Source organism: Muntiacus reevesi, chromosome 3 (assembly GCF_963930625.1).
Source record: "Muntiacus reevesi chromosome 3, mMunRee1.1, whole genome shotgun sequence".
Classification (NCBI taxonomy): Eukaryota; Metazoa; Chordata; class Mammalia; order Artiodactyla; family Cervidae; genus Muntiacus; species Muntiacus reevesi.
Window position 1 is genome coordinate 41,634,476 of NC_089251.1, and position 14,257 is coordinate 41,648,732.

Sequence of the window (14,257 nt, forward strand, 5' to 3'; positions counted from 1 at the left end):
TCTGGCACCATCATGGCTATCTGGGTCATGAAGATCTTTTTTGTACAGTTCTTCTGTGTATTCTTGCTACCTCTTCTTAATATCTTCTGCTTTTGTTAGGTCCATGCTGTTTCTATCCTTTATTGTGCCCATCTTTGCCTGAAATATTCCCTTGGTATCTCTAATTTTCTTGAAGAGATCTCTAGTCTTTCCCATTCTATTGTTTTCCTCTATTTCTTTGCACTGATCGTTGAGGAAGGCTTTCTTATCTCTCCTTGCTATTCTTTGGAACTCTGCATTCAAGTGGGTGTATCTTTCCTTTTCTTCTTTTCCTTTAGCTTCTCTTCTTTTCTCAGCTAGTTGTAAGGCCTCCTCAGACAACCTTTCTGCCTTTTTGCATTTCTTTTTCTTGGGAATGATCTTGATCACTGCCTCCTGTACAATGTCCTGAACTTCTGTCCATAGTTCTTCAGGCACTCTATCAGATCTAATCCCTTGAATCTGTTTGTCACTTTCACTGTATAATCATAAGGGATTTGATTTAGGTCATACCTGAATGGTCAAGAGGTTTTCCCTACTTTCTTCAATTTAAGTCTGAATTTGGCAATAAGGAGTTCACCATCTAAGCCACAGTCAGCTCCTGGTCTTGTTTTTGCTGACTGTATAGAGCTTCTCCATCTTTGGCTGCAAAGAATATAATCAACCTGTGAAGACCCTACCTGTGAATAGCTGCAAGAAAGAAAAGATTAACACATTCCTTTCCAGAGACTGGCCATCCCAGGAGATATTCCCAAGATAATGGGCTTTTTATTTTACTTTTTCAATTCCTCCCCCCTCTCTGTTCTATAAAAGAACCTGGCATACAAACCCCGACAAGATGGTCATTTTGAAACATTGGACTGTCATCTTGTTGGCCAGATGGATTTCCGAATAAAATCATATTCCTTATCTCAACACCTCATCTCTGATTTTATTGGCCTGTCAGGCAATGGGCAGAGCAAGCTTGAACTTAATAACAGCCAGTCAGTCCCTCCAAGGATATACTGAAGCTCCTACTTGTGTTTCTTGCAACTGGCTACAATATTAGGACTAAATGGGAAAATTCAGTAATATTCATGCCCAATCCCTGCCCCAGGCCATTTAAATCTAGAATTTGGATGGGGGGAGGGGGTAAGCTTGGTATTTTTAAATTAAGGTATAATTTAGATATGACAAAGCTCATGAATCATAAGTATATGGCTTGGTGAATTTTTGCACCTGGGTAACTACTGAGATCAATATTTACGATATGGAAATATTCTAGTCCCTCTGAGCTCTTCTTTCTGATAAGACCCATCAGATTAGAAGCCCCAGCTCTGGTCCTGCCAATTGCTGGTGCAAGAAAGGATAAAAAAAAATTCTTCCTTCCCTCTATCCATCTTAGGTTCATTGACTGGGGTTCTGTAAATTAGTCTGAAAATGACAGAATAATGGGAGAAAAAACAACCAGTTTATTAATATGTGTACCACACATGCATTTGGAGCCCACAGATACAAAAAAACAAAAGAAAAATTTTAGAGGTCACAGATAAAGGAAGAGGACTTTGAGGCAAAGGGCAAATAGTGGGAAGGCAAATAGGGGAAACTACTGGAAGATAAAGACTGGTATATTAGCAAGTTTTGTTAGAGTCTCCTGGTGCTCAAGTTTGATAAAGGTCGAAAGTTGTCTCCAGGGTTTAACTTCTGACCTTCCCAGAAGGGAGGGGAGGGGACACCTTTATAAACATATTTTACTTTTTTAGGCAAACTGGGGAGGGCAGAGAGCTTTTCTTGTATCTGCTTCATCTCAATTGCCTTTAGCTCAAAATAATTCTTATGTCAAAATAGCATATTTTGGGGTGGTGTAACCCATCACAGGAAACCCATGTCAAACACTCTGAGTCCACCTCTTGAGTCCCCTCACTTGACTTGAGGGAGAGTTTAATGCCCAGGACTCCAGGGCGACTCTCTCCCTGGTATATTTACTGCTAACATCTGAAACAAGTTGCTTGAAGATGAATGCCTAATGGCATCAGAAGGACGGAACTTGGTAGGTTTTGTTTGTTGTTTTTAGTGTTTTGAGCTACCCTTGCTGCGGTCATTTTTGTTTTTCAATTTAAAAGAAGGTCCACCACTTTTCTTTGAAAAGAGTATTCTTGTCACCCACTTTTTAAATTTGGGGGCTTCAGCATTGCCTACCAGAAGTAAAGTCCCATATTGCCTCCCTGATACTACTTTTTGCATGTGTGTTTGATAAAATATACATAAGATAACATTTCTCATTTTAACTATTTTTAAGAATATTTTAATGGCATTAAGTATTTTCACACTGTTGTGGCAACCATCACTACTGTTCATCTTCCAGAACTTTTTCAGCATCCCAAACTGACCCCCAGTCCCTTGTTACCACCATTCTACTTTCTGTCTCTATGAATTTACCTATTCTAAACACCTAATATAAGTGGAGTCATACAACATTTGTTCTTTTGTACCTGGCTCATTTCATTTAGCATAATGCCCTCAAAGTTTATCCATGTTGTAACACATGTCAGAATTTCTTTTTTTTTTTTTTTTTTGGTCACACTGAGTGGTTGGAGATTTTAGTTTCCTGATCAGGGACTGAAACTCTGCCCTTGGCAATAAAGGCATGTAGTCTCAACCAGTGGAAAGCAGGGAATTCCCAGACTTTCATTCCTTTTTAAGGCTGAACAGTACTCCATTGTATGTATATATCACATCTTGTTCTCCCATTCATTGATTATTTCCACCTTTTGATTATTGTAAATAATGCCTCTGTGAATGTTGGTATACAGCATCTAGTCAAATGCCGTAGCATCCACAGGTTTTTAGATGCTCCTTTGATGATTCTTACACGCAGCAGGGTTACGAGTCTCTGGTTCAGGGCTACTCAAAGTAAGACTTCCTCACAGTGTAGCTGTGGAAGCCATGAGATGACAGAATCAGACAAGCCTTTGTACCATCAGGGTTTCTTGTTGATCCCAGGTCATGTTCAGTGCTGCCTTCCTGGAGGTGGGCTTCTGTTGTTATTTTTGTCCTCCTTTCTAATTAGCTGCCTCAGTGACCCTGAGATCTTGGGTCTTCTTGCAAATTGGTCCCTTCTTTTCCTTGAGATCAACTCCACAGATAAAGAAAGGTGAAGGCCTTTGTTTTCTACAAAAGATCTTGCTGCACCCTTTCCCCCAAGGCACAGAGCATCGTTAAGCTCTTATACTTCCGTGACCCAAGTATCTTCTTAGAACAAAGAAAATTTTCCCCAAGATGACTTCCTGCTTTTACCAAGCCTCAGAAATAGCTGGCAGCCCTTAAACTGCTGTTCCAAAGACAAAATCAGTTTTGCTTAGCCAAAGAGCCCACTGTATTCATAGGACTTCCAGGTAACAGGATCTAGCTTTGGGTCCAAGTGCATGTAGCAACATGGGCAGAGGTTACTTGGGTGTGCAGGAGCCACTATGCCATGTGGGCTGTTGAGGGGTTCCTTTCACTCCACCTGAGGGGTCCACAGAGCAGCTCGCAGGGTAGTGAGGGCTTCAGGGGGCACCTTGGGGCTGGACCTCAGACTCTGGCAGGAGTGGCAGTGTTAACGCTCACCATGGCTTTGAGGGTTAAGACTGAGCTCCTGCGCTCCTCTGGGGGCTCCAACAATGCGCACTGGAGGGGGCCACAGGTCTGGGTTACTCAAGTGGGGTCTAACCCAAGGAGTTTTGAGTTTTTACTGCTCAACGAGTCGTCTTAGGACCTCTGGGCCAAAGGGGCCTTGGCAAATTCTGATTCACCCAGATAATTCTCAAAATCAACAAATAGTGACACTGATTCTTAGAAAAGTAGTTTCAAATCTTCACATTTCCCAGAGCTACAGTCAGTTTGATTTTCAGCCTCCCCAACTCTTCCTGCTCTGGGGATGCTGCTAGAAAGTAAAATGGTCTGGATTCTGAAAGCAAGGCCAGGCTCTAGAGACAGGGTATATGCAAATGGGAATCTTAAGCCCCAGTACAAGGAGCTGGTCTTTTTTTTTTTTTTTAAGGGGCTAGTCTTATCAAGACTTTTCAGCCTTTGGTTTGCGTGAAGCAGTTCTTATCCTGAGATGTTAGACAGCAAGAGCCCAGGAAACTAGGTCTGCCTGCTGGTGACCAGAGCTGGTTAGGCACTTCTGGGGTTACCATTTTTTCTAGAAGGTCTTCAAGATCAAAGTCTTCCTAATGAGGCCATCCAGCTATTCAGGAGTTGCTGTCTTCTCTTCACCAAAACAGGAGCTGGAGCCCTGAAGAGGGAGGCAGGCATGGGGACTAGTCAACTCTGACCTGAGTATGGGGTGCTAGAGACTCAAAAAGCCCTTTATATTCATTTATGCCAGGCTCTCTGCTCCCCAACAAATTCATGGGAGCACCTGTTTTGTTCAAGTCATGCTCCTGGGCCCCGAGGGACACAGAAAAAGATAAGGCAATAAGAAATTTACCATCTGAAAGAGGAGAGAGTCAGGCACACAAAGTAAGGAATCAATGCCCCCCAAAGGAATACAGGGGAGGAAAGACTTTCCTTGTACCCTCCTAGGTTCATTACCTGGATCTATGAAATAACAGCCAGGAGAAAAGATATTTAAATTTATTCATTTTTAATATTATGTGGACAGAGGCAAGTTAGGGGAAAAAAGTGAATACCCAAAAAAGTGGTAGAATTTGAGACTTTGTGTGTCTCTTTACAGGGAAAAGTAAGGGGTGTACAGGTCCCCTAGGGGAGAGTAAATGATTTTTTAGGAAAGATAAATGGGCCCTTAGACAATCAGATGAGAGAAAAGAGTTTGTGACTAAGTTTGTCAGGGTGTGATGTGGACTTTCAGTCTCCTCTCTTGTGATAAGAGTTGATCTTCCTAGGTTAATCAAACACCTTCCTGGGGGAGGGGATTTTTGACAACTGAGTTCCTGTTGGAGGATCTGTCTTTAGACAGATAAGAATTCAGAGAAAGTCTTTCTCTGCATTTCAAGTGCCTTCACCTCAAAATAATCAATACACTGAAGCTGTATATCATTGGGTGGCATGTCCTGAACTCCTTCAAAAGCACAAGCAGAGAATGTGATCCTCCAGTTGTGTGGGATGTTGTTTGGTTAAGGCTTCTGCATTGTTTGATACAAGATTGGTATTCTTTTAAATAACGGCAGAAACTAACATCATAAAATTTTATTAGGGTCAACTGTGTGCTAAGCCCTCTAAATGCATTAATCTGTTTAGCTGATATAACAACACTAAAAGGAAAGTACTATTATTATTATCTTTGTTTTACAGATGAGATTAAATGCTATTTAGAGATGTTACATGTTATTCCTGAGATAGTCCACCTGGCAAGAGGGAAGCCAGAATTTTAGTCCAGCGTGGTCCAGTTCTAAAGCTTGACTTGTTAGTGTGATTCTGTGCTAGACATCAGATGTATTGACAGGCACGAAGAATGAAGCCTATTCTGGTTTCAGTACTATCCAGCTTGTGGACTTATGTCAGTACTGTGTCCCCAAAGACTTCGGTTTCCTCCTCATTTGTTTTAATGGTTAAACCAGGTAATTACAAATGTGCCTTCCATTTCTAAACTTCTTTTAACCTAGGATTTTCAAGTTCCTAAAATGAAACCGTATCATGCTCACTCTTTTAAATGCTTAAATCCCAAAAGACATTTAGGAGGCAAGTAAGGTGCTATTGCACCCATGCCTCTCTGACTTCTGGGAAAGATGCTAAAAATGTCTGAGTTCCAAGACAGGGAACAAAGGCAATGGTAAAGAATTAGGGAGCCACAATCACGTTTGAAAGGAACTCAACAAACTTACTTTCATACAATGTATATTAGGGTTGACCTCTATGTTGAACATCCCATATGATTCAGTGGTTTAACCAAAGGATAGTTTATCTCTTGCTTAGGAACAGTCCAATCCAAGTGTTCTAGTTCTATGTATGGCTCTTCTCCAAAAGGCTTCTCAGGAACCCAGACTCCTGTTTGTGGCTCCGTCTGACTCCTAAGCCCTCAAAGCACTTTGCTTCCAGTTGTAGAGGATCATGTCAGAGGCTTTTAGGGTGCAGGAAGTTAGCATCTCTCACCTTCCCCATTCCACTGGCCGAAATTGGTCACATTATCCCACCTAACTTCCTAGAAGAGGTTAGGAAATATAGTCTCACTGTGTGCCCCAAAGGGAGCTGACCATGATGAACACACAGTAGTCTCCAGAAGCCCATAAACAGTCAAAGCAACCTTAAAATAGAAAAGAAGGCACTTACCCTCCCAGTCATGGAGAAGCTCCAGTGCTGTCCTCTGCGTTGTCCATGTCCATTTTCCCATCATGACTGTTCAGAATATTAACCTGTTTTCCCTGTTGCATTGTTGCTTAGTCCCTAAGTTGCGTCCAGCTCTTTGTGACCCCATGGACTGAAGCTCACCTGCTCTGTCCCAGGTTTTTCCTCTGTTCCTAGATGGTGGAGAGTAGCTGGATTCCAACGTCCTGGTTATTCCTCTCTGCATGGCAGCATCTGCCATTACATCGTCAAATGACAAATTTGAGTCTGATGTCCTTTACTCAAGGGAAATCAGTCTGTATACAGGGGTGGGCGTGGAGTGCTTCCCAAGCAGAGGAGTACTCTTCAGGGGGTGTTTGAATAAAAGTGAGTTTACAGCGTGTTAAAAAAGACCTCCCAGAAACAGGAAACGATGGGCTTGTAAGGCTCACAGGTCCTGTTTTCTAGGATGAGGTGAGCTGACTAAAGCTGAGCTGGAGGACTGTGATTGGTAGGTATGAGGATTCCATGCCGGCTCACTTAGGTTTAGATTTGTGTCCTGAGCAAGGCCCCGGGGGCAGCCTCCTTTCAATGGGTCTTGATACGCAGATTCACTTTATCAGTCCAAATTGTGGACTTAACATTCCATCAGGCCTCTGCCTAGGGTGACCCTTCACTCCACACTTTAAAGCCCTGATTCTCTCTGGTTCCCCCAAACCACCTTCCCGTGTGGCCTAGAACAAGCCACAGTTTGCACCACCTGGAGAGAGCCACGTGCCCCCATCTCCCAGCCTGGGCGCTTGCTTCTGTTTGACAAATTCCTGAGCACACCTCTCTTACCCAGGGGATGGGGGAGGGTGGGAAGATCTGCTTTCTCAGGGACCTACCACCTCCCCTCTGCTTCTCTCCTCCCTGAAAGTCCTGATAATCCCTGACTAGTTCTCAGTTTTTGCATTCCTAGTATTTATGGCACAAACTTAATGCTTCTGTGATTAAATTTTAGCTGTTCAGCCTCAGTCTTACCACTCCCAAGTAGTTTTCTGTTTTTTCTGCCTTATCACTCCACTGGTGAGGCAATAGGACTTTCCTGATAGCACAGTCAGGCAGTTCAGTCGCTCAGTCGTGTCCGACACTTTGCGACCCCATGAATCGCAGCACGCCAGGTTTCCCTGTCCATCACCAACTCCCGGAGTTTACTCAAACTCATGCTCATCGAGTCGGTGATGCCATCTAGTCATCTCATCCTGTCTCGCCCTTCTCCTCCTGCCCCCAATCCCTCCCAGCATCAGGGTCTTTTCCAATGAGTCAACTCTTTGCATGAGGTGGCCAAAGTACTGGATTTTCAGCTTCAGCATCAGTCCTTCCAATGAACACCCAGGACTGATCTCCTTTAGGATGGACTGGTCGGAATGAAGAAGGGATTCATAGGGCCTGGACTCCATCTGAGGCCTGTCCGTGCTGATTGTGCTCGGCCACCACTCCAGTGGAATCTGAACTCTCTGCTTAGTGCCTGTGGGAACGACAATGGAAGGATAAGACCCCCTCCAGATAGGGGAACCTTGAAGATCCGTATCCAGGTTACTCATCGCCCAAGAGAAAACAGACACTAATCACCCCTGCCTCCGGACAGTATCTATCAGAATGTAAGCACAGGCTTATCGGTTATTAACTGGTTGGAATGTAACTGCGGGCTTATTGATTATTAACTGTTTGAACACATAACACGTGAATGATGGGGTTATTGTGATTGTATTTACCCTTCCTTTGTAAGCCTCAGGGATTGGGGTGGTGGCTTTGGACACGTACACATGGGCTATAAAAGATTTTCAGAAATGCTGGTCGGGGTCCTTGGCTAAGAGGAAACTCTGCCTTGGGCCAGCCAGTGTAATAAATTGCACTCCATTATCTGCATTGTCCTTCTGAGTGAGTTTGTTTCCCGGAAAGCATAGCTATAACAGGATCTCCTTGCAGTCCAAGGAACTCTCAAGAGTCTTCTCCAACACCACAGTTCAAAAACATCAATTTTTCAGGGCTCAGCTTTCTTCACAGTCCGACTCTCACATCCATCCAGGACCACTGGAAAAACCATAGGCTTGACCAGACGGACCTTTGTTGGCAAAGTAATGTCTCTGCTTTTCAATATGCTTTCTACATTGGTCATAACTTTCCTTCCAAGGAGTAAGCATCTTTTAATTTCATGACTGCAGTCACCATCCGCAGTGATTTTGGAGCCCAAAAAAATAAAGTCTGTCACTGTTTCCACTGTCTCCCCATCTATTTCCCATGAGATGATGGGACCAGATGCCATGATCTTAGTTTTCTGAATGTTAAGCTTTAAGCCAACTTTTTCACTCTCCTCTTTCACTTTCCTCAAGAGGCTTTTTAGTTCCTCTTCACTTTCTGCCATAAGGGTGGTGTCATCTGCATATCTGAGGTTATTGATATTTCTCCCGGCAATCTTGATTCCAGCTTGTGCTTCTTCCAGTCCAGCATTTCTCACGATGTACTCTGCATATAAGTTAAATAAGCAGGGTGACAATATACAGCCTTGACGTACTCCTTTCCTTATTTGGAACCAGTCTGTTGTTCCATGTCCAGTTCTAGCTGTTGCTTCCTGACCTGCATGCAGTTTTCTCAAGAGGCAGGTCAGGTGGTCTGGTATTCCCATCTCTTTCAGAATTTTCCACAGTTTATTGTGATCCACACAGTTAAAGGCTTTGGCGTAGTCAATAAAGCAGAAATAGATGTTTTTCTGGAACTCTCTTGCTTTTTGATGATCCAGCGGATATTGGCAATTTGATCTCTGGTTCCTCTGCTTTTTCTAAAACCAGCTTGAACAGTGAGAAATAGATTTAAGGGACTAGATCTGATAGACAGAGAGCCTGATGAACTATGGACGGAGGTTCGTGACATTGTACAGGAGACAGGGATCAAGACCATCCCCATGGAAAAGAAATGCAAAAAGTCAAAATGGTTGTCTAAGGAGGCCTTACAAATAGCTGTGAAAAGAAGAGAAGGAAAAGCAAAGGAGAAAAGGAAAAGTATTCCCATTTGAATGCAGAGTTCCAAAGAATAGCCAGGAGAGATAAGAAAGCCTTCCTCAGCGATCAAGGCAAAGAAATAGAGGAAAACAACAGAATGGGAAAGACTAGAGATCTCTTCAAGAAAATTAGAGATATCAAGGGAACATTTCATGCAAAGATGGGTTCGATAAAGGACAGAAATGGTATGGACCTAACAGAAGCAGAAGATATTAGGAAGAGGTGGCAAGAATACACAGAACTGTACAAAAAAGATCTTCACGACCCAGATAATCACAATGGTGTGATCACTCACCTAGAGCCAGACATCCTGGAGTGTGAAGTCAAGTGGGCCTTAGAAAGCATCACTACTAACAAAGCTAGTGGATGTGATGGAATTCCAGTTGAGCAATTTCAAATCCTGAAAGATGATGCTGTGAAAGTGCTGCACTCAATATGCCAGCAAATTTGGAAAACTCAGCAGTGGTCACAGGACTGGAAAAGGTCAGTTTTCATTCCAATCCCTAAGAAAGGGAATGCCAAAGAATGCCCAAACTACTGCACAATTGCACTCATCTCACACACTAGTAAAGTAATGCTCAAAATTCTCCAAGCCAGGCTTCAGTCACTCAGTTGTGGCCAATTCTTTGCTACCCCATAGATTGCAGCACACCAGGCCGCCCTGTCCATCACCAACTCCCGGAGTTTACTCAAACTCATGTTCACTGAGTTAGTGATGCCATCCAACCATCATATTCTCTCTTCCTGCCTTCAATCTTTCCCAGCATTAGGGTGTTTTCCAATGAGTCAGTTCTTCTCATCAGGTGGCCAAAGTATTGGAGTTTCAGCTGCAGCACAATGAATATTCAGGACTGATTTCTTTTAGGATGGATTAGTTGGATCTCCTTGCAGTCCAAGGGACTCTCAAGAGTATTCTCCAACACCACAGTTCTTCAGCACTCAGCTTTCTTCATAGTCCAACTCTCACATCCATACATGACTATTGGAAAAACCATAGCCTTGACTAGATGGACCTTTGTTGGCAAAGTAATGTCTCTGCTTTTTAATATGCTATCTAGGTTGGTCATAACTTTTCTTCCAAGGAGCAAGCGTCTTTTCATTTCATGGCTGCAGTCACCACCTGCAGTGACTTTGGAGCCCCCCAAAATAAAGTCTGTCACTGTTTTCATTGTTTCCCCATCTATTTGCCATGAAGTGATAGGACCAGATGCCTTGATCTTAGTTTTCTGAATGCTGAGTTTTAACCCAACCCAACTTTTTACTTTCCTCTTTTACTTTCATCAAGCAGCTCTTTAGTTCTTCTTTGGTTTCTGCCATAAGAGTGGTGTCATCTGTATATCTGAGGTTATTAATATTTCTCCTGGCCATCTTGATTCCAGCTTGTGCTTCTTCCAGCCCAGTGTTTCTCATGATGTACTCTGCATATAAGTTAAATAAGCAGGGTGACAGTATATAGCCTTGATGTACTCCTTTCCCTATTTGGAACCAGTCTGTTGTTCCATATCAAGTTCAAACTATTGCTTCCTGACCTGTATATAGATTTCTCAAGAAGCAGGTCAGGTGGTCTGGTATTCCCATCTCTTTAAGAATTTTCCAGTTTTTTGTGATTCACACAGTCAAAGGCTTTGGCATAGTTAGTAAAGCAGAAAAACATGTTTTCCTATTGCTTTTTCGATGATCCAAAGGATGATTCAACTGATAGCTCAGCTGGTAAAGAATCCTCCTGCAATGCAGGAGACCCCAGTTTGATTTCTGGGTTGGGAAGATCCCCTGAAGAAGGGATAGGCTACCCACTCCAGTATTCTTGGGCTTCCCTGGTGGCTCAGCTGGTAAATAATTCACCTGCAATGTGGGAGATCTGGGTTCGATCCCTCGGTTGGGACGATCCCCTGGAGAAGGGAAAGACTACCCATTCCAGTATTCTGGCCTAGAGAATTCTATGGATTGTATAGTTGAGTCAGCTCAGTTCAGTTGCTCAGTTGTGTCCAACTCTCTGCGGCCACATGAACTGCAGCACGCCAGGCCTCCCTGTCCATCACCAATTCCCGGAGTTTACTCAAACTCATGTCCATTGAGTCGGTGATGCCATCCAGCCATCTCATCCTCTGTCGTCCCCTTCTCCTCCCACCTTCAATTTTTCCCAGCATCAGGGTATAGTCCATGGGGTTGCAGAGTCGGACACAACTGACCAACTTTCACTTCACCTGAGGCAATAAATGCTACTGACTTCCAGGTGATAAAGAAAGACTACAGACAGAATCAGGAGTAGGGCGGGGGACACCAGGCAATAAACCTAGAGGGAAAAGCTGTAAATTGCTCAAAATAGTTTTATGTACCAATGTCATTTAAGTTTCAGTGACCCCTCTATGATACAATAGTGATACACCCACTACTATCTCTGTTTGACAGATGAAGGCACAACATTTTATTCTTAAGGGACATTTTGCCAGGACACTTTTTGGTGTATGGTGGCTTCCCACGCGGCACTAGTGGTAAAGAGTTTGATCCCTGGGTCAGGAATATCTGCTGGAGAACGGCATGGCAACCCACTCCAGTATTCTTGCCTGGAGAATCCCATGGACAGAGGAGCCTGGAGGACTACAATCCATACAGTCACAGAGTCAGACACTACTGAAGCAACTTAGCACATATGTATGGGTGAAAAGTTTCAAGATCATTTTGAATATAAAAAAATTAGGAGAAGGGCTATTTCAAAGCTGAATAGTGTTACTGCTTTTAAGCACCAACATAAATTAACCGATATGAAATCCTGTCCAATGGTGACAGGAGACCAATCTTAGACTTTCTTTAACAAATACATAAGGCACTCTTGAAATTTGTGAGAAGCCTATTACTTGGAATGGATAGAACAAAAGGTTTGAAAACTATCCTCTTAATTAAGTTTGACTCCCTCTTGCAATCTCTTCTAATGATTAGCTTATTAGAAAGAAATCCTTTTATTTACCAACAGCAGGAATGTAAAGTTTGCTTAATCTTTCAATAAACATTGATTGAGGCCATTTTCAGGCCCTTGTCTAAAGTCATTGTGTTTTAAACTCTCCAATTTGTAGCATTCAGATTCTTTAGACTGTCTCCTCCTCTCAACTTTAAAATCTTTTTTAAAAATTTAATGGTAAAGTTTCTTCATTCAGTGAATGCCTGAAGCAGATGACTGCGTTGGAGGTGGGGTTTAGGAGACTGAGAAGAGAAGGTAATAGGCCATACAGAATGAAAAGAGGAGGAAGGCAGTGCCTGGCACCAATGGAGTGTTCACACGTGCGTGAGTGCTAAGTCGTGACCAACTCTTTGTGATACCATGACTGTAGCCCGCCAGACTCCTCTGTCCACAGGATTCTCCAGGCAAGATTACTGGAGTGGGTTGCTGTTTCCTCCTCCAGGGGATCTTCCCGACTCAGGGATCGAACCCAGGTCTCTGGTAGGCAGGTTCTTTACCACTAGCACCATCTGGGAAGCCCCAGTGGAGTGTTCAAGGAATGACTAAAAGATGCAGTGATGCTGCAGGAATGGTACACTCTGTTCAGGCCCTCTTGGGGGAGTGACCTCAATCGCCCAGGGAAGACACCCTCTTTGACTGGCCTTGGCTGAATCTCAGTGCCTCATGGTGCCTGAGCTTGCCTTGGGATGCACATTCATGATGCCCATTTACACCTTTGGCTCATAGCACCAGAAGCACAACAGAAAAGTCAGGAGAAGCATATGGTGGTGGTGGTTTAGTTGCTGAGCCTCAGAGAACCATAAACAATAATAATAATGTGTTGTTTTAAGCCACCACATATTGGGGTGTTTCTAGAGTGTGACCTCAGGGGAGATACTTAACCACTTGGAAGTTTAGTTTCCTCCTGCAAAACAGGCAAACTAGCAGTAGCTACTTCACAGAGTTAGTGTGATAGGAATGTAATAACGGTAGAAGTGCCAAGCACAGAACCCAGCACACAGTAGGTCTTCAGTAAATGCCAAGGTCCTCCCTGCCCCTTCTCCAGGAGGTCTTATATCCCAGATGTGAGTGAATCTTGGCCACTGTTCCAAACTTCCTGGGCAGACACCCAACTTTCCTCAAAGGGAATGCTCAGGATCAAATTTGAAACGGGTTGAACAGCACTTGAGTTTTTCTTTCTGGGACAATCTGTGACCCCCTGCAAGAAAAATATCACCACCTTGTACAAAGAAAACAGTATGTTTTTTCTTTTTCCTTAATTTAAGAGATCGAGGAATTAAGTCTTCACCTTTTTTTTTTTTTTTTAAACAAGAAATATGCTTGCTCATGCTGGAAGCTACTGGTTTGAAATAAAACAACTCCCCTTCTGTTTCCCAGCCAGCAGGTTTTCTGCAACACCCAGTCCTGCAGAGCCACAGACTGCACAGTGGGCAGACTTGGTCGAACAGATGAACAACTGTGGCTTAATCTGTTTTGGGGGGAAAAAAAAAAAGTTTTGAAGCAATTGATAAACAGGAGGCTGAGGTCAGCGTGAAGGAAGAGTAAATGAGGCCAGATTGGGGACTGCTGGAACGTAAGCCTCTTTCATCCCCAGCCCTGAACCCAGCAGGCAGGCACGTGTGAGTGAAGCCAGGACTAACCTAACAGGAAGGGGGCTGAGAGATTTTTGCCTTACCTGAGTTTGCAATTACGTTTTCATTATCGTTCAAAATGATTTTAAAATTTATTTTATATTCTTTTACTTATTTATTATTCCAAAATTTTTTCCAAAGTGGCTCAGATGATAAAGAATCTGCCTGCAATGCAGAAGACCTGGGCTGGATCCCTGGGCCGGGAAGATCCCCTGGAGAAGGGAATGGCTGTCCACTACAGTATTTTTGCCTGGAGAATTCCATAGACAGAGAAGCCTGGAAGGCTACAGTCCATGGGGTCACAAAAGGTCAGATATGACTGAGCAACTAACACACACACACACACACACACACACAGAGTTAAA